The 24,810-nt window shown below is 42.8% G+C and overlaps 1 pseudogene; it reads left to right on the forward strand.

Annotated features, from left to right (window-relative positions):
* Nucleotides 1-283: 283 nt before the first annotated feature.
* On the forward strand, nucleotides 284-22,124 carry LOC136492207 (uncharacterized; annotated as a pseudogene).
* Nucleotides 22,125-24,810: the final 2,686 nt, after the last annotated feature.

The raw sequence follows: 24,810 nt of genomic DNA on the forward strand, positions 1-24,810 counted from the left end.
GTTGTGACCATGAGCTAAATAGAAATTAGGAAAATTGCGTTCTTGCCCTTGTCCAGTACTCCAATTATGTTTTCCCCCAATTTTTTAACTTTGTGTTTTTGTCCTTGTTATTTTGAACTGAACTGTCGGCCTGTCCCTGCTTTGGATGTCCGTCAGATGCCCATTGAATAGATGAATTAAAAAAATTCCAAACTAAAAAGAAAAGTCCAAATGCCCACACTGCCCCTTATCCCTTTCTGGCTGTTTCTCGACTCCACCGAGACATCGACCGCATCGGAGAGGGATGGAGCGGGCGACGCGGTTCCAGGCGGCGGAGCGTGCGGCGGCTCAAAGCAGCGTCGGCATCAGGGCGGGCGGAGCATGTGCGGCATCGGGGCGACATGGGCGCGGAGCGGCCCGGGACGCGGGGGCGGGCGTCGCGGCATCAGGGCGGGCAGCGGCGGTGCGTGGCTGGGACGCGGGGGCCGGTGCGCAGGGGCGGACGGCTCCCAGCGGCGCCTGGCCACGGCTCCCGGTGGCGCCTGGCAGCGGGTCTCCGCGCCGCCTCCTCCCCTCCTTCCTCCGCTCCTCCTCCCCACATAAGCTTCTGTGCCCGCCTCCTGCTGCCCCGCTGACAACGACGCACCCGACTACCGATGGGCCGCCCCGGGCGTCGTCGTGCGCCTCATGGGCCTAGAGTCATGTCCCGCCACTGCCACCGCCGCGCCGCCCAGACCGTAGAAGCAGAGGAAGGTGGAGGCATCGCGTTCAGACGGCGCCGCCGACTTGATGATCGTGCTGGTACTGCCTACGACCCGGAGCACGCGCCGATGGCGAGGACCCAACACGGGGCCGACCTGCCGGCTCGTGCACGCGCTCGCGGCCAAGCTGCTGGACCCGGGCGCGCGCGTAGGCGCCAGACTGGCACTCGCATACGCTTGCTCTTCCCCAAAGCACCGCAAGGATGGCCGCTCCGGCGCCTTGCTTCATGGCTCGTCGGGAATGGCCGACGACTTCCTGTCTTGCTCTGACAGCTTGCCCTTGGAGCGTTCCGCACGGCTATAGGTACAGCATCCTGGTCTTCTTGCGGATACAGATTGTGACACCGCCGCTGTCTCGCGTAGGGACGGCCATTGTTCCACCGGCAATGCCGATGCAGCGATCAGTACCAGCACGGTAGTGTTGCCTATAATGGATTTTGGTGATGAAAACAGGAGCAAATGGGGCTCTGATATGGAAGCCAAGCACAAGGAGAGTAGAGTAAGAAATGAGGTAATGCGCACTTATGCCAGGGTTAGATCAAGCGGTGCTGCCGTTCAAACTGGAGATGAGAGGTTGTTGAGCAAACGGGCAACACCTACTCAGCCAGAGGTTTATGGGATTACATGGTCTGGGGCTTGGCTGATTCGATGCGCCTAGTTGGACACGCTCTGCCACTAGGAAGGTTGCACACAGTGGTTCTGGTCCAAGAAGAAAGTTCGTGGGATCGATCACTGGACAAGGGAGCATGACCCGCAGGGATTTGAACAGCCAAAATGGATTACCATCCACGAGTAGGATTTCAAACAATGGATCTACGCTTAAAATGGGATCAGGGAGGAAGGTGGGGAATGATAGGGCAATCAGTCATAGGGAGGACAAAAATGTAGTTGCCTTTACTTCTAGATCATCTACAAAGCCAGTGGCCAGAGCTTCATTGCGGAGCAATATATCGAAGAGTGGATCCCCAAGTAGATTAGCACCTGATACAACTCAAGGACACAGGTGCCGGCTCCTGAAAAAAGATATATGGAAGCTTCACCATTGTTATGTCTACTTCTGAGAAAGGTGAATTTAGCAGGCTGCTGAAAGCAAAAATCAATGAGCTTGGCATGTCGGACAGGATTGACTATACACATGATTCACCTTCAGGAAAATTGCCCGTACCTTTGCTGCAAAAGCTGATTTCTGCCCTTACAAATGACATGAGCACTTCAATCTCCCAATGTAGCAACTACTCTGGTGTGTCAGTGAAAGCTCTAGTTTAGTTTTGATTAATTGATGAAACCCTAAGTGCTAACCTAGTTTATCTAAGTGATTATGAGATAGGTAGCACAACTCTAAGTGATGAAGCAATGACGAAGATCATGACAATGTTGATGGATTGGTGATGATCAAATGCTCAAAACTTGGAAAAGAAGAAAGAGAAAAGCAAAAGGCTCAAGACAAAGGTATATTTGATAGGAGCCATTTTGTTTTAGTGATCAAGACACTTAGTGAGTGTGATCACATTTAGGATTGATAGCCATACTATTAAGAGGGGTAAAGCTCGTATTGAAATGCGGTTGTCAAAGTGCCACTAGATGATTCTAACTCATTGCATATGCATTTAGGATCTAGTGGATCACTAACACCCTTGAATATGTTTGTGAAAATATGCTAACACTTGTGCACAAGGTGATACACTTGGTGGCTAGCACATTTGATCAAGGGTGAAGAAGATAGAGAAGAAAGGAACTCAGTCTCACTGTTTTCACTGTGACCGGACGCTGATCTTGGGTGGACCGGTGCGTCCGGTCAAGTGTGGCAGAGAGGTCGCCAGTTTTGGTGTTGCACTGGACGCTGGACCTAAGATGCACCGGACACTGGATTCTGCGTCCGATCAAACTGACATGGCGACATAGTGACTAGGGTTTAGCACTGGACGCTAGTCTGTGTCCGGTCAAGGTGGACCGGACGCGTCCAATCGAAGAAAACCGGATTTAGACCATTACTGTAAACGACCGGACGCTGGTGGTTCAGTGTCCGGTCAGTTTTGCCAGAGCGTCCGGTCAGTTAATAGCCATTGTGATCTGGTGGCTCAAGTTTAACTTAGAATGACACGTGGCTTACATCTGTGGACTGGATGCTGTGTCCAGGGTCCGGTCAGTATGACCGGAGCGTCCGGTCAGAGCGTGTTTTGCCCAGTGAAGGGGTACAACGGCTCTATTTCGTGGGGGCTTCTATTTAAGCCCCATGGCCGGTTCAAGCTCAGTCTCTTGCACATTTTCATTGACATAGCAACTTGGTGAGCTTAGCCAAAGCCCTCCCACTCATCTCCATCATTGATTCATCATCTTTGTGAGATTGGGAGAGAATCCAAGTGCATAGCTTGAGTGATTGCATCTAGAGGCACTTGGCATTCGTGTTGCGCTACGGGTTTTGCTTGTTTCTCTTGGTGGTTGCCACCACCTAGACGGTTGGAGCAGCGGTGGAGGATCGGCATGAGTTGGTGATTGTTCATGGCCGTCTCCGGTGATTGTGAGGGGACTTGTACCTTCCCCAGCGCAGCACCGAAAGGTAACTCTAGTAAATTGCTCGTGTCATTAAGTTACCTCACTTGTGGGTAGGTTCTTGCGATGTCCTATCATGTGGACGAGGTTTGTGAAACACCTCTTAGCCGCCGAACCACCAAGTGTTGGTCGACACAACGGGGACTAGCGTGTTGGCAAGCACGTGAACCTCAGGAGAAAATCGATTGTCTCTTGTCTTTGGCATTCTCCTGGTGATTGGCTATATATTCATATTGTGATTGGTTCATCCCCTACACGACGGTATAATCACCTTACTCACTTATTTACATTTTTGCAAACTAGTTGATACAAGCTCTTTAGTGTAATTAGAATTGAGAGCTTGCTTTATTATTTACATTCATCTAGTTGAGCTCTTTAGAGTAGCAAGTTTGAGAGCTCTTGGTGAGTAGTTACATAGCAAATTTGTGTGCCTAAGTAATCATTGCAACTAGAATTATTGGATAGGTGGCTTGCAACCCTTATAGAGCTAGAGTAAGTTTGCATTATGCTATTTGTCATACTAATCAAATTGCTCTAGTTGATTTGTAGATTTTTAAATAGGCTATTCACCCCCCCTCTAGCCATATTAGGACCTTTCAAGTGGTATCAGAGCCGTGGTCACCGTTTGATTGAAGGCTTAACAACCTCGGTGTCAAATTATGGCTCAAGTTGTGTTCAACCATGTGGGGGGCAAACCACCGTTCTTTGATGGCACATGCTATGATTATTGGAAGAGAAAAATAAGAATGTATCTTGGTTCAATCAATGATCAAGTATGGGAAGTGACCGAGAATGATTATGCTATCATTGATCCCGACAATCCCACCAACCAAGACAAGACCAACAAGCAATGCAACACAATGGCTCTCAACACCATATACAATGCCATTGATTCTAAGGTGTTTGAGCAAATCAAGGATTGTGAAAGAGCAAATGAGGTGTGGACAAGATTGGAGGAAACATATGAGGGCACACCGGTGGTGAAGAGTGCCAAGTTGTACATTCTCAAGGACAAATTAACAAGCTTCAAGATGAAGGAAGATGAGAGCATTCCAGAGATGTTCCATCGATTGCAAGTGATTATCAATGACTTGAAGGCATTGGGAGAGAAGATTAAGGATGATGATGTCTCTCATCGGTTCTTGATGTGCCTACCTCCAAGATTTGAGATGTTGAGATTGCTAATCATAAGAGGAGGATTGAAGGAGATCACCCCTAACCAAGTACTAGGTGATGTCATGACCCAAGAGACATACCGTGTGGAAAGGGAAGGGGATGACAAGGAAGAAGACAAGAAGAAGAAAAACATGGCATTCAAGGCTAGCTCATCATCATACAAGAACAAGGGCAAGTCCAAGAAAGAATCAAGTGATGATGAAGACCTTAGTGATATTGATAATGAGGCTATGGCTCTCTTTATGCGCAAGATGGGCAAGTTCATGAAGAAGAAGGGCTATGGTGCAAGAAAGAGAAGAGATCACACCAAGAAGAAAGAGTATGTGAGAAGATGCTACAATTGCAAGAGCCCCGATCATGTAGTAGCAAATTATCCATATAATAGTGACAATGATGAGGATGAGAAGAAGAAGCACAAGGAGGATAAGAAAGAAAAGAATGAGAAGAAGGAGAAGAGGATGACCTTCCAAAAGAAGAAGAAAGGTGGAGGATATGTGGTCATATGGGATAGTGATGACTCTAGTGATGATGGCAAGAAATCAATCAAGAAAGCACTAGCAAGCATCACCATCAACAACAAGCCCTCAATCTTCGACACTCCATCGACATGCCTCATGGCAAAGCCTACCAAGGTAAAATATGATAAGAGTGATGATGAATGTGAAAATGATTCTTGTAGGAGTGATGATGAGGAGGAGGAGTACACCAAGGAGGAGCTCTTGGACATGTGTGAGCAAGTGAACGCTTGCAATGAGATGAAGAGAAAATAGTGCAAAGAATTGCGCAAGAGAGTTAAATTTCTTGAGCAATCCTTTGATGAGCTCAATGCCACTCATGAGGGGCTAATGGATGCCCATGAGAAGCTTGGCAAAGCTTACTCAAAGCTTGAAAAAGCTCACTCCTCTCTCATTGAGCAAGTCAAGAAGGAGGAAGCCAAGAAGGAGCAAGTGATAGTTACATATGATGTGGGACTAACATATGATCTTATCGATGAATCTACTTATGAGCCTATTGCTATTGCTCCCACTAACACTTCTTGTAGCACTACCACTTCTACTCCACCTATGAATGATGCATCACTAGTGGTGGAAAATAAGAACCTCAAGAAGGAGGTGAATGAGCTCACTCGTGCCTTAGGCAATGCCTATGGTGGAGAAGCCCACTTGCTAAAGTGCTTGGATAGCCAAAGATTTTCTCTCAACAAAGAGGGATTAGGCTATACCCCCAAAAAAGGCAATGCGGCCTTTGTCACTCCCAAAGCTAGCTTTGTGAAGGGCAATGGTCGGTTTTGCAATAGATGCAAGCAAGTTGGGCATATAGAGCAATATTGCAAGATTAACAAGAACAAGCTTCCTAATGTATCCTCAATCAAATTTGATTCTTGTTATATGCTTTATAAGGGTGCCAATGGTGTGAAGGCTAAGTTCATTGGTACACCAATTGTGGGCCCAAAGAAGAAGGCCATTTGGATACCAAAGACCTTGGTAACTAACCTACAAGGACCCAAGCAAGTTTGGGTATCTAAAAAGAATTGATCTTCTTTTGTAGGTAAATTATAAAGCCGGAGGAAGGCATTGGGTGCTTGATAGTGGATGCACACAACACATGACCGGTGATTCAAGAATGTTCAATTCAATCAATGAAAACAAAAGCAATAGGATTGATGGTATCATATTTGGTGACAATGGCAAAGGCAAGGTCAAAGGACTTGGTAAGATTGCAATATCCAATGATTTGAGTATTTCCAATATGCTACTAGTAGAGAGCTTGAACTTCAACCTATTGTCGTTAGCTCAATTGTGTGATCTTGGTTTCAAGTGCATATTTGGTGTGAATGATGTAGAGATCATAAGTGTAGATGGCTCTAACTTGATATTCAAAGGATTTAGATATGAGAATCTATACTTAGTTGATTTCAATGCTAGAGAAGCTCAATTGTCAACATGTTTGATCACTAAGTCTAGCATGGGTTGGTTATAGCATAGAAGGCTTGGTCATGTTGGAATGAAATAATTGAACAAGTTGATTAAGCATGACTTAGTTAGAGGCTTAAAAGATGTCACTTTTGAGAAGGATAAGCTATGTAGTGCATGTCAAGCTAGAAAACAAGTTGGTAACACACATCCTAAGAAGAGCATGATGACTACATCTAAGGCATTTGAGTTAATGCACATGGACTTATTTGGACCAACCACATATACTAGCATTGGTGGAAATAAATATGGATTTGTCATTGTGGATGATTTCACTAGATACACATGGGTATTCTTTCTTGTTGACAAGAGTGATGTGTTTGCAACTTTCAAATCTTTTGTCAAGAGCATTCACAATGAGTTTGAAACAACAATCAAGAAAGTTAGAAGTGACAATGGTAGTGAATTCAAGAACACTAGAATTGATGAGTTGTGTGATGAATTTGGAATTAGACATCAATTCTTGGCCAAGTATACTCCTCAATCAAATGGCTTAGTTGAAAGAAAGAATAGAACTTTGATTGACATGGCAAGATTAATGTTGAGTGAGTATAATGTGAGTCATTCTTTTTGGGTCGAAGCAATCAACACGGCTTGCTACTATAGCAACCGACTCTATTGTCACCCCATGATGGAGAAGACACCCTATGAGCTATTGAATGGAAGAAAGCCAACATAGCATACTTTCGGGTCTTTGGTTGCAAATGCTACATATTGAAGAAAGGCACTAAATTGAGCAAGTTTGAAAAGAAATGTGATGGTGGCTTCTTGATTGGTTACTCCACTACTAGCAAGGCTTATAGAGTTTAGAATTTGGCTAGTGGTACTCTTGAGTAGGTTCATGATGTGGAGTTTGATGAAACAAATGGTTCCCAAGAGGAAGATGAGAACCTAGATAATGTAAAAGGCAATCAATTGGTCAAGGCAATGAAAAACATGGACATTGGTAAGATAAGGTCTAGAGAGGTGATTGATGTTGAAGATGACAAGAATCAAGTGCTCTCTAACTCAAATGTGCAAGCTAGTGGTTCTCATGATCAAATCCAAGCAAGCACTAGTGATGGCAATGTGCAAGATCAATAAATGGCTAGTTCATCATCTCAACAAAGTGATCAATCAAATGCTAGCAATCAAGTGCAAGTGCTTCAACCAACCAATGTTGTGAGAGATCATCCATTGGACACTATCATTGGTGATATTTCAAGGGGAGTGTAAACTAGATCAAGATTGGCATCATTTTGTGAGCACTTCTTATTTGTGTCATCCATTGAACCTAAGAAGATAGATGAAGCTTTGAATGATGTTGATTGGGTCAATGCTATGCCTGAAGAGCTAAACAACTTCATAAGAAACCATGTATGGGAGTTAGTTGAGAGGCCTAACGATCATAATGTAATTGGAACCAAGTGGGTCTTTCTGAACAAGCAAGATCAAGATGGGATAGTAATAAGGAACAAAGCAAGATTAGTGGCTCAAGGTTACACTCAAGTTGAAGGTCTTGACTTTGGAGAAACATATGCCCTGGTTGTAAGATTGGAAGCAATTAGGATCTTGCTTGCCTATGCTTGTGCCCACAATATCAAGTTGTACCAAATGGATGTGAAGAGTGCATTTCTGTGGTAGAACCGCCTAATCTAATGCCTCACATGAGTGCTTGTCTTCCATTAGACACTAAGCACTCGAGGGAGAACACTAAGTTACTCGGTTCTATCGAGCACACCCTAGGGGAGAACTCAAAAATCCACATTTTTGCCATCAGGATCACAAATGAGAGAATAAAGCTTACATTATTTAACAATTTCTTACATCACTTTACATGTACATCAGAGTATAACATTTATTATTATAGTAGCGAAATGTAATCATATTATCAGAGTTATGAATAATTTAATTGAACAGCAGAATATAAACATGTGAACAGAGTTACAGCGAAAACAATCATCTATTAATGACATGATGAAGTATTGATATGTACATTATGACAACATGTTATAAACTTTCATTTATAAAAACATTTGGTAAGAGTTATAAATAAAAGCTACGATCACAGCGTAAAGGAAATCCTCGCTGAGCCCACCAGGAGGAATCCACACACACAAAGGTCAGCTTTAGCATCCACCTATCACCTGCAACAAGGGGAATAAAACCCTGAGTACTCAATTATACTCAGCAAGACTTACCCGACAGGAGAAAAGAAAAGACTCCAAGGATATGTAAGGCTATCTGGCTTGGGGGTTTATTACCTCTGCAGGAAGCATTACTAAATGTATGTCCTTATATTTGATTTTTCTTAGCAGTGCATTGGTTCATTAACTAACCATTCTATGTAAGCACCTGTACTATTTTCAAGCAGGTGATAAGCAATCGGATTTCCTTTTCTTTCCATCTTTCATCTTTTAGTTCTTACTACGATGCTAGACACGAAACAAGCCATACCGGATCGCTCGGCGATTCAGTAATCAATGCCCCTAGCTGGGTACCCCGAAAACACACGCCCTGCTTGTACCCAAGGCACTAGCAGGACCAACCCATCACTCTCCTGTCCCGGGTGTCCAGGTCCCCGTCCAAACTAGGACTCCAAGCCCCCGCCCCTGAGTCCCGAACTCAGTGCGGTGCAAGGACCTCCTCCACCAAAATAAAACCCTAACAGTCAGTCCGGAAAGAGCCGAATCCATAACAAGAGAGCAACAAGTCTTCCAAGCGCCTATACCCAAGTATGTGCTCAGGATAATAAGTCTGTGACTTGCCTCGATGGCTTATGCAATGATCGGTCCTTAACCGACCAGACAAGGAAAAACGGTGTAACCAAGCTATGCCCCGCGTCCACGGTGACACAACCTCTTACACCCACCAATACACAAACTATATCCCTGCCCGGTCACTAGTTTACCTTTCCACCATTTATATTTTCCAAGTGATCATAATACAGTAATATATTTCCTATCTCTCACGAGTGACAGGCAATCACTCGACTTCTATCGGAACCTGTAGCATAGCATTCTACACGATCCTGTCATACTAGTAAGACTCATAGGATAAAGATATATATGCAAATGGGTTTTATTCAACTCCTTAAAACTTAATGCACAATGCACAATTATAATTTAAACTACAAAAAGTAGGGGTTATGCACCGGGGCTTGCCTGGGTAAAATATAATCAGAAGTTAGCTTTCTATCATGGCGACATGATCTCCAAAAACACCATTTCTCCAGCAACTCCCGATGACTTCGTGATCCACCGATGTCCCTATATGATATGCAATGTGATGCAATGCAAAGACATAATTAATCGACTGCAACCGTGACTCATAAAATACGACATACGCCTCTCAAGCTAACGAGCTAGTTCTAACGACGACCGTACATAGGCTACATATCCATGTTATCGAATAAAACGTTATTTCCCAATAATTATTTTAGTTATACCAACGCAAGTTGTTTCTTTATTTCATTCTATCGATTTAATTGTTATTCAAATTAGAGCATCATTATCTACCTAGCAAACTAATTATTATTGAGCTACAAAAAGTACAGTGAGTAGATAATAATATTAGTAGTTTACTGTCAAATTTTTAGAGTCAACACTATTACCGATTTATCCCAAAAATTCCTACAAGTTCACATTTTAACAATATTAAGCATTTTAAAATAATTATATAGCTCCCAAAAATATTGCCAAACTTTATGAACAAAATACACTAACAGATAGAGCATGATTTTAGGAGACTAACAAAACTAGTTTCACTATTTTTGGATAGCTACATAATTTTATATTGATTTTACAAATTTGTTCCCGAGCTAACTAAGCTAATTATTTTAGAAATAAAAAGGCCAACGGCCATCAGCCGGCCCAACGACGCGGGGACAGGCCGCTCGGCCAACGGCCCAGACCGCGGCCCAATGGCCCGGCGAGCGCTGGCCAACGGCAATGCAGCCCAAGGCGGGCGGGGCGCACGCGGCCCAGACGCGGTGGCCCAAGGCCGGCCCAACGTGCGGACACAAGTTGGCCCACACGCGGCCTGCTTCAAACCGGACTAGCGATTTGCTTAAAGGACCCTGCGTTTTCACAAAATTAACCCGCGGGACACATCACTATTAAGTGAGTCGCATATTTTGCAGTAATGACCCCGTATAACGTTATGGCTTGGATGCATACCCTTCGACCCTTCTTCAAAACAGAGGAGCCACGGGACAAACACATCGCGAACGCGAGCGGCTTCAGCGTGGACGACGACGGGCGGCACGACGCTGGCAGTCGGTTCCTCGATAGCGGGCGGGCCCGGTGGCGTGTGGTTGCGGCAGCCATCCGCCAGTGATGGCAGAGCACCGTGGATGGAAGGCGCGCGGACCGGTGAGGGTGGCTCGTCGGCAGCGGCACGTGGCGGGGAAGACGCGGCGGGGTGCTATGGCCGGGAGCATGGGAGAATGGTACGGGACGGCGCTGCTGTGGGTGGGAGGCTCGGGCATTGCGGTGGTGTGGCATGCGAAGATGCGGCACGGACCCTGGGGCGGTGGCGTGGCAACGACGGCTCGGGCGTGGCAGGGCGGCTCCGGCGCGGACCAAAGCGAAGGGATGCGCGCAGAGGAAAGGACGGCACTAGCTCGACGTGGCCCCAGCGGGCGCTTTGGTTGCTGCGGCTACAGTCCAGCACGGGACGCATGGGGGGCTAGCGGGGAAGGGAAGGAGCGGCATGGCATGGAGCATGCACGAGCAGCAAGCAGAGGAAAAGAAATAAAAGCAAGCAGCGGCGGTAGCAGCTCGGCTTGGAAAAGCAATGGAGACAGAGTCAGACAGACGAGACAGCGACAGAGGCAAACAGGCGCACGAGGGCAGGGCATGGGCTGCCAGGGCGAACAAAGGAAAAGAAATGAGCCAGCAGCGGGTAAACGTACGTATATTTACCATGGTGCTATATGAGTGACGTGACAGGAACAGTGGTGCTTTTTCCCCTCTTTTTACCAGATGAGCGATGAACGATAACGCAGTGCACCATGTGCCTTGCATGGAAGAGGGCCTGGGGGCAGCAGAAAAGCAGCGAAATACTGCTGTCATAAATGCTCATTCTCCCTCCGGCTGGCCCTCCGCTCGCTCCTTCGCTACAAAGCAAAACCGCTGCGGTGCAGAGGGCAGACTACAGAAGCGATTGCAGTGGTGCCCCACCTCACCTGCCTCCAGTATCCTATTTCAGGGGTGGCCCCTGTACCTTGGCCAGTTGCCCTCGAAGGGACCATGGCCATGCCCCACAAATCAATATACGGCAGCAGCAGCAGCAGCAGACACAGAGAAACTGTGGGTCTGCTGTGTTTCTAAACACGAGGAGCAGAGATAAGACAAAGACCATACAGGTGTAGACAAGGTCGCAGAGGAGCAGATCAACTAGCACAGTTACACATTCTTTAATTTAGAGTTATTGTCGAAACATGTATATATATATATACATGTGTATATGTATATATACATATACATATGTATATATATATACATATGTATATATATACATATATATATATATGTATATATACATATGTATATATATATGTATATGTGTGTGTGTGTATATATATATACATGTTTCGACAATAACTCTAAATTAAAGAACGTGTAATTGTGCTAGTTGACCTATATACATATGTATGTATATATATATATATACATGTTTCGACAATAACTCTAAATTAAAGAGCGTGTAACTGTGCTAGTTGACCTGCTCCTCTGCGACATACATGTTTCGATATATATATATATATATATATATATATATATATATATATATATATATATATATATATATATATATGTATAACGGTTTACTACTTTACGTAACGTCTAGGCATAGAAAAATTTTAGCAAAGCTCAAATTTAAATTCGATTCAAAAGATATATATATATATATATCGTTCTATTTATTAATGGATTCTATTTTTATTTTTAAAAGTTGCTTTTCATTCTTAATCTAATAGAACAAACCGTCCGCTAGCATCGTCGTTTGACACCCCAATTATTTCTACGCACTGCGAAATTGAACTTGAGCGTTTATTCGAGTCCACGAAACTAAGTCACACATGATTCGCTTATCGCAATCAAGTACGTTTTAAAATAAAAAAATTCCGCGGAACTTATTTCGAAGATTTTACTTAGGCCTAAATCGTGGTGCTAAGTAAGATCGTAACACTGGGGTGTTACAATTTCTAAATGGGTACATCAATGAGCTTGTGTATGTTGAGCAACCTCCCAGATTTGAAGATGACAAGAAACCTAACCATGTCTACAAGTTGAGAAAGGCTTTGTATGGATTGAAACAAGCACCTAGAGCATGGTATGAGAGATTGAGGAATTTCCTACTCTCTAAGGGATTCAAGATGGAAAATGTTGACACCACTCTCTTCACCAAGAAGCTTGGACATGACTTGTTTGTGATGCAAATCTATGTTGATGATATCATCTTTGGATCAACAAATCAAGAATTTTGTGAAGAGTTTAGGAAAATGATGGCAAATGAGTTTGAAATGTCCATGATTGGAGAGCTTAGCTACTTCCTTGGTATTCAAATCAAGCAAATGAAGAATGGAACATTTGTGAGCCAAGGCAAGTACATCAAGGACATGATCAAGAAATTTGGAATGGATGATGTTAAAGCTATTAGTATACCAATGGGGACAAGTGGAAGCTTGGATAGTGATGCAAGTGGCAACATGGTGGATCAAAAGATGTATTGGTATATGATTAGAAGCTTACTCTATGTGACCGCATCAAGGCCGGATGTGATGTTTAGTGTATGCATGTGTGCTAGATTTCAAGCCTCACCAAGAGAAAGTCATTTGAAGGCAACAAAGAGAATATTGAGGTACTTGAAGCATACACAACATATTGGATTATGGTATTCCAAAGGAGCAAGATTTGAGTCGATTGGATATTCGGACTCCAATTATGCAGGATGCAAAGTTGAGAGAAAGAGCACATCGGGCACATGTTAACTATTGGGAAGATCACTTATGTCTTGGTCATCAAAGAAGCAAAATAGTGTAGCACTTTCAACCGCCGAAGCGGAGTACATTTCGGCCGGTAGTTGTTGTGCTCAATTACTTTGGATGAAGGCTACTTTGAATGATTTTGGAATCAAATTCAAGCAAGTGCCATTGCTATGTGACAATGAAAGTGCCATCAAGCTCACCAACAACCCGGTTCAACACTCAAGAACAAAACATATTGATGCCTGCCATCATTTCATAAGAGATCACCAACAAAAAGGAGACATTTGCATAGAGAGTGTGGGCACCGAAGATCAACTTGCCGACATATTCACCAAGCCACTTGATGAGAAGAGGTTTTGTAAGCTAAGGAATGAATTGAACATACTTGACTTCTCAAATATGTGTTGATGCACCCACATTATATGACATGCCTCTCCTTCGAGCAATTCAAGTTATAAATTGATTGGCATAGCATACATCCTTGCTAAGGACATGTTTAGTGCATCTAGTCATAATTCATATTCATATAGGCTCATTCATGAAAACCAAATGAATTTGATGATCATATGGTACCACTATTGCTTGTATGCTTGAAATGATCTAGTGGTAGCATATGACATGTTTGTGGGCTTGTAAACCTAGTGTTTTATCTAGAAAACGAGCTATAAGTGTTTAACTCAACATGGTACAAGATAACCCTTAATTAGAGGTGTGAAGAAGCTTGTCCTTGGACCAGACCGAGTTAAATATCTTTTGCAAGTACTCTAGATTGAACCAAATTGAAAAATGATCCTCATTTCACATGGTTTCATCCCCAACTTATCTATAATTTGAGCTCACCTTTGTGCTAGTTATTGACATTGACAATCCTAACCTATCTTTATGTTAAACCTTTGTGGTCATTGATGACAAAGGGGGAGAGAGTACTCAAAGATAGTAAGATAGGGGCAGAAAAACAAAGATGGTGAAAAGATAAAAGACAAAGGGGGAGAGAAATATATGACAAAGGAAGGGGATCAATTAAAATTTTGAGCATACAAGTAGGGGGGGCAAGCTCATAAACTTACATGATGCATTTGGATGTGCACAAACATTTGTCTGCTTGCATGACACAAGTTCTAAAGTTCAATATCCATGCTTGTGTGGTGTATGCTAGCTATAGATTTGAATGATGGAATGAAAATCTAGCATGCATAGGGTATCTAATGTTTTTTACAAGAAGTATTGAGCTAAAGTAACTAGACTTATGGTCATCTTATGAAAACTAGACCCTTGCTTCTAATGTTGATCTCATGGGGTATTCTAGTTTTTGTGTATGACTAGTCACTAATGGTGCTAAGGATGGTATAATGGTGCACTCCGATTGGTATCACGCTTCAAAGGTCCATCTCTTATACCTTAGCATCATTTGGTAGAAATTGTCTTCTATATTTTCTATCTAGGCATATGTGCAAAGCTTCAATCCAAACTCTTAGCACATATATAGGGGGAGCAATTGCTACCATATGGAGTTCATGAAACTTATCTATATTCCTTTACACATAGTAAATATGCTTGGGCAAGCAACATGGATTCAAATGAACTTTAATTCATATCTTTGTATAAGGGTTGTCATCAATTACCAAAAAGGGGGAGATTGAAAGCTCTAGTTTGGTTTTGGTTAATTGATGAAACCCTAAGTGCTAACCTAGTTTATCTAAGTGATTATGAGATAGGTAGCACAACTCCAAGTGATGAAGCAATGACGAAGATCATGACAATGTTGATGGATTGGTGATGATCAAATGCTCAAAACTTGGAAAAGAAGAAAGAGAAAAACAAAAGGCTCAAGGCAAAGGTATATTTGATAGGAGCTATTGTTTTAGTGATCAAGACACTTAGTGAGTGTGATCACATTTAGGATTGATAGCCGTACTATTAAGAGGGGTAAAGCTCGTATCGACATGCGGTTGTCAAAGTACCACTAGATGATTCTAACTCATTGCATATGCATTTAGGATCTAGTGGATCAGTAACACCCTTGAATATGTTTGTGAAAATATGCTAACACTTGTGCACAAGGTGATACACTTGGTGGCTAGCACATTTGATCAAGGGTGAAGAAGATAGAGAAGAAAGGAACTCAGTCTCACTGTTTTCACTGTGACTGGACGCTGATCTTGGGTGGACCGGTGCGTCCGGTCAGGCGTGGCAGAGAGGTCGCCAGTTTCGGTGTTGCATCGAACGCTGGACCTAAGATGCACCAGACGCTGGATTCTACGTCCGGTCAAACTGACATGGCGACACAGTGACTAGGGTTTAGCACTGGACGCTGGTCTGTGTCTGGTCAAGGTGGACCGGACACGTCCGATCGAAGAAAACCGGATTTGGACCCTTACTGTAAACGACCGGATACTAGTGGTTCAGCGTCCGGTCAGTTTTACTGGAGCATCCGGTCAGTTAATAGCCATTGTGATCTGGCGGCTCAAGTTTGACTCAGAATGACACGTGGCTTACATCTGTGGACCAGATGCTGTGTCCAGAGTCCGGTCAGTATGACCGGAGCGTCCGGTCAGAGCGTGTTTTGCCTAGTGAAGGGGTACAACGGCTCTATTTCATGGGGGGCTTCTATTTAAGCCCCATGGTCGGTTCAAGCTCAGTCTCTTACACATTTTCATTGACATAGCAACCTGGTGAGCTTAGCCAAAGCCCTCCCACTCATCTCCATCATTGATTCATCATCTTTGTGAGATTGGGAGAGAATCCAAGTGCATAGCTTGAGTGATTGCATCTAGAGGCACTTGGCATTCGTGTTGCGCTGTGGGTTTTGCTTGTTTCTCTTGGTGGTTGCTACCACCTAGACGGTTGGAGCAGTGGTGGAGGATCGGCATGAGTTGGTGATTGTACGTGGCCATCTCCGGTGATTGTGAAGGGACTTGTACCTTTCCCGGCGGAGCGCCGAAAGGTAACTCTAGTAAATTGCTCGTCATTGAGTTACCTCACTTGTGGGTAGGTTCTTGCGGTGTCTTATCGTGTGGACAAGGTTTGTGAAACACCTCTTAGCCGTCGAACCACCAAGTGTTAGTTGATACAACGGGGACTAGCGTGTTGGCAAGCACGTGAACATCGGGAGAAAATTGATTGTCTCTTGTCTTTGGCATTCTCCCGGTGATTGGCTATATATTCATCTTGTGATTGGTTCATCCCCTACACGGCGGAATAATCACCCTACTCACTTATTTACATTCTTGCAAATTAGTTGATACAAGCTCTTTAGTGTAATTAGAATTGAGAGCTTGCTTTATTATTTACATTCATCTAGTTGAGCTCTTTAGAGTAGCAAGTTTGAGAGCTCTTGATGAGTAGTTACATAGCAAATTTGTGTGCCTAAGTAATCATTGCAACTAGAATTGTTGGATAGGTGGCTTGCAACCCTTGTAGAGCTAGAGCAAGTTTGCATTACGTTATTTGTCATACTAATCAAATTGCTCTAGTTGATTTGTAGATTTTTAAATAGGCTATTCACCCCCCTCTAGCCATATTAGGACCTTTCAAGTGGTATCAGAGCCGTGGTCACCGTTTGATTGAAGGCTTAACAACCTCGGTGTCAAATTATGGCTCAAGTTGTATTCAACCATGTGAGGGGCAAACCACCGTTCTTTGATGGCACATGCTATGATTATTGGAAGAGTAAAATGAGAATGTATCTTAGTTCAATCAATGATCAAGTATGGGAAGTGACCGAGAATGATTATGCTATCATTGATCCCGACAATCCCACCAACCAAGACAATACCAACAAGCAATGCAACACAATGGCTCTCAACACCATATACAATGCCATTGATTCCAAGGTGTTTGAGCAAATCAAGGATTGTGAAAGAGCAAATGAGGTGTGGATAAGAGTGGAGGAAACATATGAGGGCACACCGGCGGTGAAGAGTGCCAAGTTGTACATTCTCAAGGACAAATTGACTAGCTTCAAGATGAAGGAAGATGAGAGCATTCTGGAGATGTTCCATCGATTGCAAGTGATTGTCAATGACTTAAAGGCATTGGGAGAGAAGATTAAGGATGATGATGTCTCTCATCGGTTCTTGATGTGCCTACCTCCAAGATTTGAGATGTTGAGATTGCTAATCATAAGAGGAGGATTGAAGGAGATCACACCTAACCAAGTACTAGGTGATGTCATGACCCAAGAGACATACCATGTGGAAAGGGAAGGGGATGACAAGGAAGAAGAAGACAAGAAGAAGAAAAGCATGGCATTCAAGGCTAGCTCATTATCATACAAGAACAAGGGCAAGTCCAAGAAAGAATCAAGTGATGATGAAGACCTTAGTGATATTGATGATGAGGCTATGGCTCTCTTTATGCGCAAGATGGGCAAGTTCATAAAGAAGAAGGGCTATGGTGCAAGAAAGAGAAAAGATCACACCAAGAAGAAAAAGTATGTGAGAAGATGCTACAATTGCAAGAGCCCCGATCATGTAGTAGCAAATTGTCCATATAATAGTGACAATGATGAGGATGAGAAAAAGAAGCACAAGGAGGATAAGAAAGAAAAGAAGGAGAAGAAGGAGAAGAGGATGACCTTCCAAAAGAAGAAGAAAGGTGGAGGCTATGTGGTCATATGGGATAGTGATGACTCTAGTGATGATGGCAAGAAATCAATCAAGAAAGCACTAGCAAGCATCACCATCAACAACAAGCCCTCCATCTTTGACATTCCATCGACATGCCTCATGGCAAAGCCTACTAAGATAAAATATGATGAGAGTGATGATAAATATGAAAATGATTCTTGTAGGAGTGATGATGATGAGGAGTACACCAAGGAGGAGCTTACTCTATGTGACCGCATCAAGGCCAGATGTGATGTTTAGTGTATGCATGTGTGCTAGATTTCAAGCCTCACCAAGAGAAAGTCATTTGAAGGCAACAAAGAGAATATTGAGGTACTTGAAGCATACACAACATGTTGGATTATGGTATTCCAAAAGAGCAAGATTTGAGTTGATTGGATATTCGGACTCCAATTATGCGGGATGCAAAGTTGAGAGAAAGAGCACATCGGGCACATGTTAACTATTGGGAAGATCACTTGTGTCTTGGTCATCAAAGAAGTAAAATAATGTAGCACTTTCAACCGCCGAAGCAGAGTACATTTCGGCCGGTAGTTGTTGTGCTCAATTACTTTGGATGAAGGCTACTTTGAATGATTTTGGAATCAAATTTAAGCAAGTGCCATTGCTATGTGACAATGAAAGTGCCGTCAAGCTCACCTACAACCCGGTTCAACACTCAAGAACAAAACATATTGATGCCTGCCATCATTTCATAAGAGATCACCAACAAAAAGGAGACATTTGCATAGAGAGTGTGGGCACCGAAGATCAACTTGCCGACATATTCACCAAGCCACTTGATGAGAAGAGGTTTTGTAAGCTAAGGAATGAATTGAACATACTTGACTTCTCAAATATGTGTTGATGCACCCACATTATATGACATGCGTCTCCTTCAAGCAATTCAAGGTATAAATTGATTGGCATGGCATACATCCTTGCTAAGGACATGTTTAGTGCATCTAGTCATAATTCACATTCATATAGGCTCATTCATGAAAACCAAATGAATTTGATGATCATATGGTACCACTATTGCTTGTATGCTTGAAATAATCTAGTGGTAGCATATGACATGTTTGTGGGCTTGTAAACCTAGTGTTTTATCTAGAAAATGAGCTATAAGTGTTTAACTCAACATGGTACAAGATAACCCTTAATTAGAGGTGTGAAGAAGCTTGTCCTTGGATCAGACCGAGTTAAATATCTTTTGCAAGTACTCTAGATTGAACCAAATTGAAAAATGATCCTCATTTCACATGGTTTCATCCCCAACTTATCTATAATTTGAGCTCACCTTTGTGCTAGTTATTGACATTGACAATCCTAACCTATCTTTATGTTAAACCTTTGTGGTCATTGATGACAAAGGGGGAGAGAGTACTCAAAGATAGTAAGATAGGGGGAGAAAAACAAAGACGGTGAAAAGACAAAAGACAAAGGGGAGAGAAATATATGACAAAGGAAGGGGATCAATTAAAATTTTAAGCATACAAGTAGGGGGGCAAGCTCATAAACTTACATGATGCATTTGGATGTGCACAAACATTTGTCTGCTTGCATGACACAAGTTCTAGAGTTCAATATCTATGCTTGTGTGGTGTATGCTAGCTATAGATTTGAATGATGGAATAAAAATCTAGCATGCATAGGGTATCTAATGTTTTTTACAAGAAGTATTGAGCTAAAGTAACTAGACTTATGGTCATCTTATGAAAACTAGACCCTTGCTTCTAATGTTGATCTCATGGGGTATTCTAGTTTTTGTGTATGACTAGTCACTAATGGTGCTAAGGATGGTATAATGGTGCACTCCGATTGGTATCACGCTTCAAAGGTCCATCTCTTATGCCTTAGCATCATTTGGTAGAAATTGTCTCCTATATTTCCTATCTAGGCATATGTGCAAAGCTTCAATCCAAACTCTTAGCACATATATAGGGGGAGCAATTACTACCATATGGAGTTCATGAAACTTATCTATATTCCTTTACACATAGTAAATATGCTTGGGCAAGCAACATGGATTCAAATGAACTTTAATTCATATCTTTGTATAAGGGTTGTCATCAATTACCAAAAAGGGGGACATTGAAAGCTCTAGTTTGGTTTTGGTTAATTGATGAAACCCTAAGTGCTAACCTAGTTTATCTAAGTGATTATGAGATAGGTAGCACAACTCCAAGTGATGAAGCAATGATGAAGATCATGACAATGTTGATGGATTGGTGATGATCAAATGCTCAAAACTTAGAAAAGAAGAAAGAGAAAAACAAAAGGCTCAAGGCAAAGGTATATTTGATAGGAGCCATTTTGTTTTAGTGATCAAGACACTTAGTGAGTGTGATCACATTTAGGATTGATAGCCGTACTATTAAGAGGGGTAAAGCTCGTATCGAAATGCGGTTGTCAAAGTGCCACTAGATGATTCTAACTCATTGCATATGCATTTAGGATCTAGTGGATCACTAACACCCTTGAATATGTTTGTGAAAATATGCTAACACTTGTGCACAAGGTGATACACTTGGTGGCCAGCACATTTGATCAAGGGTGAAGAAGATAGAGAAGAAAGGAACTCAGTCTCACTATTTTCATTGTGACTAGACGCTGATCTTGGGTGGACCGGTGCGTCTGGTCAGGCGTGGCAGAGAGGTCGCCAGTTTCGGTGTTGCACCGGACGCTGGACCTAAGATGCACCGGACGCTGGATTCTACGTCCGGTCAAACTGACATGGCGACACAGTGACTAGGGTTTAGCACTGGACGCTGGTCTGTGTCCGGTCAAGGTGGACCGGATGCGTCCGATCGAAGAAAACCGGATTTGGACCCTTACTGTAAACGACCGGATGCTGGTGGTTCAGCGTCCGGTCAGTTTTACCGGAGCATCCGATCAGTTAATAGCCATTGTGATCTGGCGGCTCAAGTTTGACTCAGAATGACACGTGACTTACATCTGTGGACCGAACGCTGTGTCCAGAGTCCGGTCAGTATGACCGGAGCATCCGGTCAGAGCGTGTTTTGCCTAGTAAAGGGGTACAACGGCTCTATTTCATGGGGGGCTTCTATTTAAGCCCGATGGTCGGTTCAAGCTCAGTCTCTTACACATTTTCATTGACATAGCAACCTGGTGAGCTTAGCCAAAGCCCTCCCACTCATCTCCATCATTGATTCATCATCTTTGTGAGATTGTGAGAGAATCCAAGTGCATAGCTTGAGTGATTGCATTTAGAGGCACTTGGCATTCGTGTTGCGCTACGGGTTTTGCTTGTTTCTCTTGGTGGTTGCCACCACCTAGACGGTTGGAGCAGCGGTGGAGGATCGGCACGAGTTGGTGATTGTTCGTGGCCGTCTCCGGTGATTGTGAGGGGACTTGTACCTTCCCCGGCGCAGCACCGAAAGGTAACTCTAGTAAATTGCTCGTGTCATTGAGTTACCTCACTTGTGGGTAGGTTCTTGCGGTGTCCTATCATGTGGACGAGGTTTGTGAAACACCTCTTAGCCGCTGAACCACCAAGTGTTGGTCGACACAACAGGGACTAGCGTGTTGGCAAGCACGTGAACCTCAGGAGAAAATCGATTGTCTCTTGTCTTTGGCATTCTCCTGGTGATTGGCTATATATTCATCTTGTGATTGGTTCATCCCCGACACGGCGGTATAATCACCTTACTCACTTATTTACATTTTTGCAAACTAGTTGATACAAGCTCTTTAGTGTAATTAGAATTGAGAGCTTGCTTTATTATTTACATTCATCTAGTTGAGCTCTTTAGAGTAGCAAGTTTGAGAGCTCTTGGTGAGTAGTTACATAGTAAATTTGTGTGCCTAAGTAATCGTTGCAACTAGAATTATTGGATAGGTGGCTTGCAACCCTTGTAGAGCTAGAGCAAGTTTGCATTACGCTATTTGTCATACTAATCAAATTGCTCTAGTTGATTTGTAGATTTTTAACTAGGCTATTCACCCCCCCTCTAGCCGTATTAGGACCTTTTAGTCAGCACCCTTAAGTTACAATGGAAATGTTGGCTCCATCAATCGAGAGCATTGTATATTCTCCGATGCTCAATCACCCAATTTTTAGAAATGTATCATGTCAGTTTAGAGGCCAGGACCATTCTTTATTGTTAGTCTGTTACCACTCATTATTTCAGAACTTATGACTTATTGTTTTTGTAGTAAATGCTGCTATGGTCGATCATGATGATTCACAACTGTCTTTTTATTCATGTCATTCTCTTTTCCAATTTGGTTAGTAAATGCATGGTGTAGTTTTAGTGCTTGTAGTGTTACATGAACCAACTTGTATGGCGGTTACTTTTGCTGGAAAAACATGTACTGTATGACATTTCTATGTGGTAAGGTACTAAGGTTATCAGTGCATGCATCTACTTATACAGTTTGTTAACCGATGTTCTAAATGCATTCTTATACATTGAAGATTTTTAGTCCCACACAAAAGATTATATCGAAATATTTCTTATGGCGTTACATTTGTCATCATTATGAACCTTTTGGTCCTAAAATTTTGAATATTTATCAATATTAAATCTGAGTTCAAATAATTGCAAGTTGTGCCAAATATGTTTGACCAAATTTAATCAATTGTCAGCATACAATAAAAAGTCTATTTCCAGATCAGGGTAAAATCACAATTAGGCATAACAAACAGGGACAAAATCGCATGGGCATTCATGTCCTTTTGTACAAAGTTTAACATCGTTAGGGGTGGATGACGGAGCAGGGGCAAACTGGTGCTTCATTTTGAAATCATAGGGGTAAATTCACAAAGTAAAAAAACAGGGGCAAAATCACAATGTCGATACAAAATAAGGGTACAAACGCAAGATCCCCATAGAAATTCTAATTTACCTGTTGAAATTTTGTCCTACGTGGTTAAGTTTTGTAAGATGAAAGTTAAATTCTCAAACTTGAATTTCTATGTGTCTATTGAAGTAAAAAAGACTTAGACCTCGTTTGGTGCGGCTCCCGCACCGGCTCCGTGTGCGGCTCTGGAACCAGAGCGGGCAGAGCCCTACCAAACGAGGACACACGGAGGAGCGCTTCTTCACTAGGATGTGCGTAGCCGGAGCTGTTTTGGCGCCCGGGCCCGGAGCGTAAAAAAATGGCTCCACCCAAGCGCTGCCAAATGTGCCCATTGTTCAGCAATCACTACTGGAAATCGGCACTTTGCCGAGTGCCTGCGGCACTCGGCAAAGTCCGAAATACACTCGGCAAAGGCTTTGCCGAGTGCCGCACTCGACAAAGGGCACTCGGCAAAAAATTAATCGGCAAAGAAGCCTTTGCCGAGTGCTTTTTGTCGGGCACTCGGCAAAGCCTTTGCCGAGTGCCGGAAAAGCACTCGGCAAAGATTTACACTCGGTAAAATAAAAATAAAAAAACCCAAAAATAATAGCAAATTTTTTTTTCGGGGGAGGCCGCCATCGGCCAGCGCCCGTCCAGCGCCACCGGCCATCGAAGTAGCTGCATTTTTTGCGCAAAATTCACAGCTAACGCGGCCGGCGGGATTCGAACTCACGACCTCTACCTCGTGTGTCTGCTGCTCTACCACTGCACTACGCTGTCACTTGTGTCTAGATTCCGTTATCTATCCTCATATATTATACTAAACCGGGAGTAAATTGCTTGTTTGAGGCCCTAAACGAATTCAAATTAAAAAGTGGTCAACTACAAAGTTTCATAATTTTTCGAGATCTACAATTTTTGTTTAGGAAGTTTTTCCATCCGAGGTCGTTTGAAAAATTCAAATTTCAAATTTGAGAGATTCAAACGTAGTTTTGCATGATAAGATGATTTCAAATCAAAAAGTTGTCAACTACATAGTTTCATAACTTTTGAAGATTTACAATTTTCATTTAGGAAGTTTTTCCATCCGAGGTCTTTTGAAGAATTCAAATTTTAAAATTTTCAAATTCAAACGTCGTTTTTGCATGACAAGATGATTTCAGATCAAAATGTTGCAAACTACAAAATTTCATAACTTCTCAAGATCTACAAAGTTTATTTTGGTCATTGTTCATCCGACATAGTGGTAGTAACATTATTCACAAATCTTATATATCTCTCTTCTATTTTCATGAAACTAATATGAGAGATGTAGATTTTATGAACAACGTTATTGTCGCTTTGTCAAATGAAGAAATGACCAAAATAAACCTTGTAGATCTTGAGAAGTTATACAACTTTGTAGTTGAAAAGTTTTTCATTTGAATTCATTTAGAGCCTCAAAAATTGCTTTGAAAAATTGATTTGCCGAGGGCCAAAAAAAATGCACACGGCAAAATGCCTCTTTGCCGAGTGCCAAAAAAAGGCACTCGGCAAAGACGCATTTTGCCGAGTGCCGAAAAATGGCACTCGGCAAAATACATCTTTGCCGAGTGCCGAAAAAAAACACTCGGCAAAGCCATCTTTACCGAGTGCCGAAAAAAACACTCGGCAAAGCCGTCTTTGCCGAGTGCCCGATAAAATACACTCGGCAAAGCTTCCGGCATTCGACAAAGTGTCGGTTTCCAGTAGTGAATGATGTACCTTTTTGTTGGGTGGAGTGGGTTGGATGGACGGGCGCGTGGGGGTGGGGGTTAAGAAATATTTTAAAACTAGTGTAGACCCCTTATTGAAAGTTTACGTATAAGTTGTGTGGAGAATTAAATGACAGGTGAAGTTGTGGGATCCGCTCCGTGGTTGGATCTGCTTGTTGTTCACTAACGTGTCCTATTCCATCGTAGTAATCTCCATGTGCTACTTCTGTTAATAGCTCGCAGACATCTTAG

The sequence above is a fragment of the Miscanthus floridulus genome, chromosome 11 (assembly GCF_019320115.1).
Source record: "Miscanthus floridulus cultivar M001 chromosome 11, ASM1932011v1, whole genome shotgun sequence".
Classification (NCBI taxonomy): Eukaryota; Viridiplantae; Streptophyta; class Magnoliopsida; order Poales; family Poaceae; genus Miscanthus; species Miscanthus floridulus.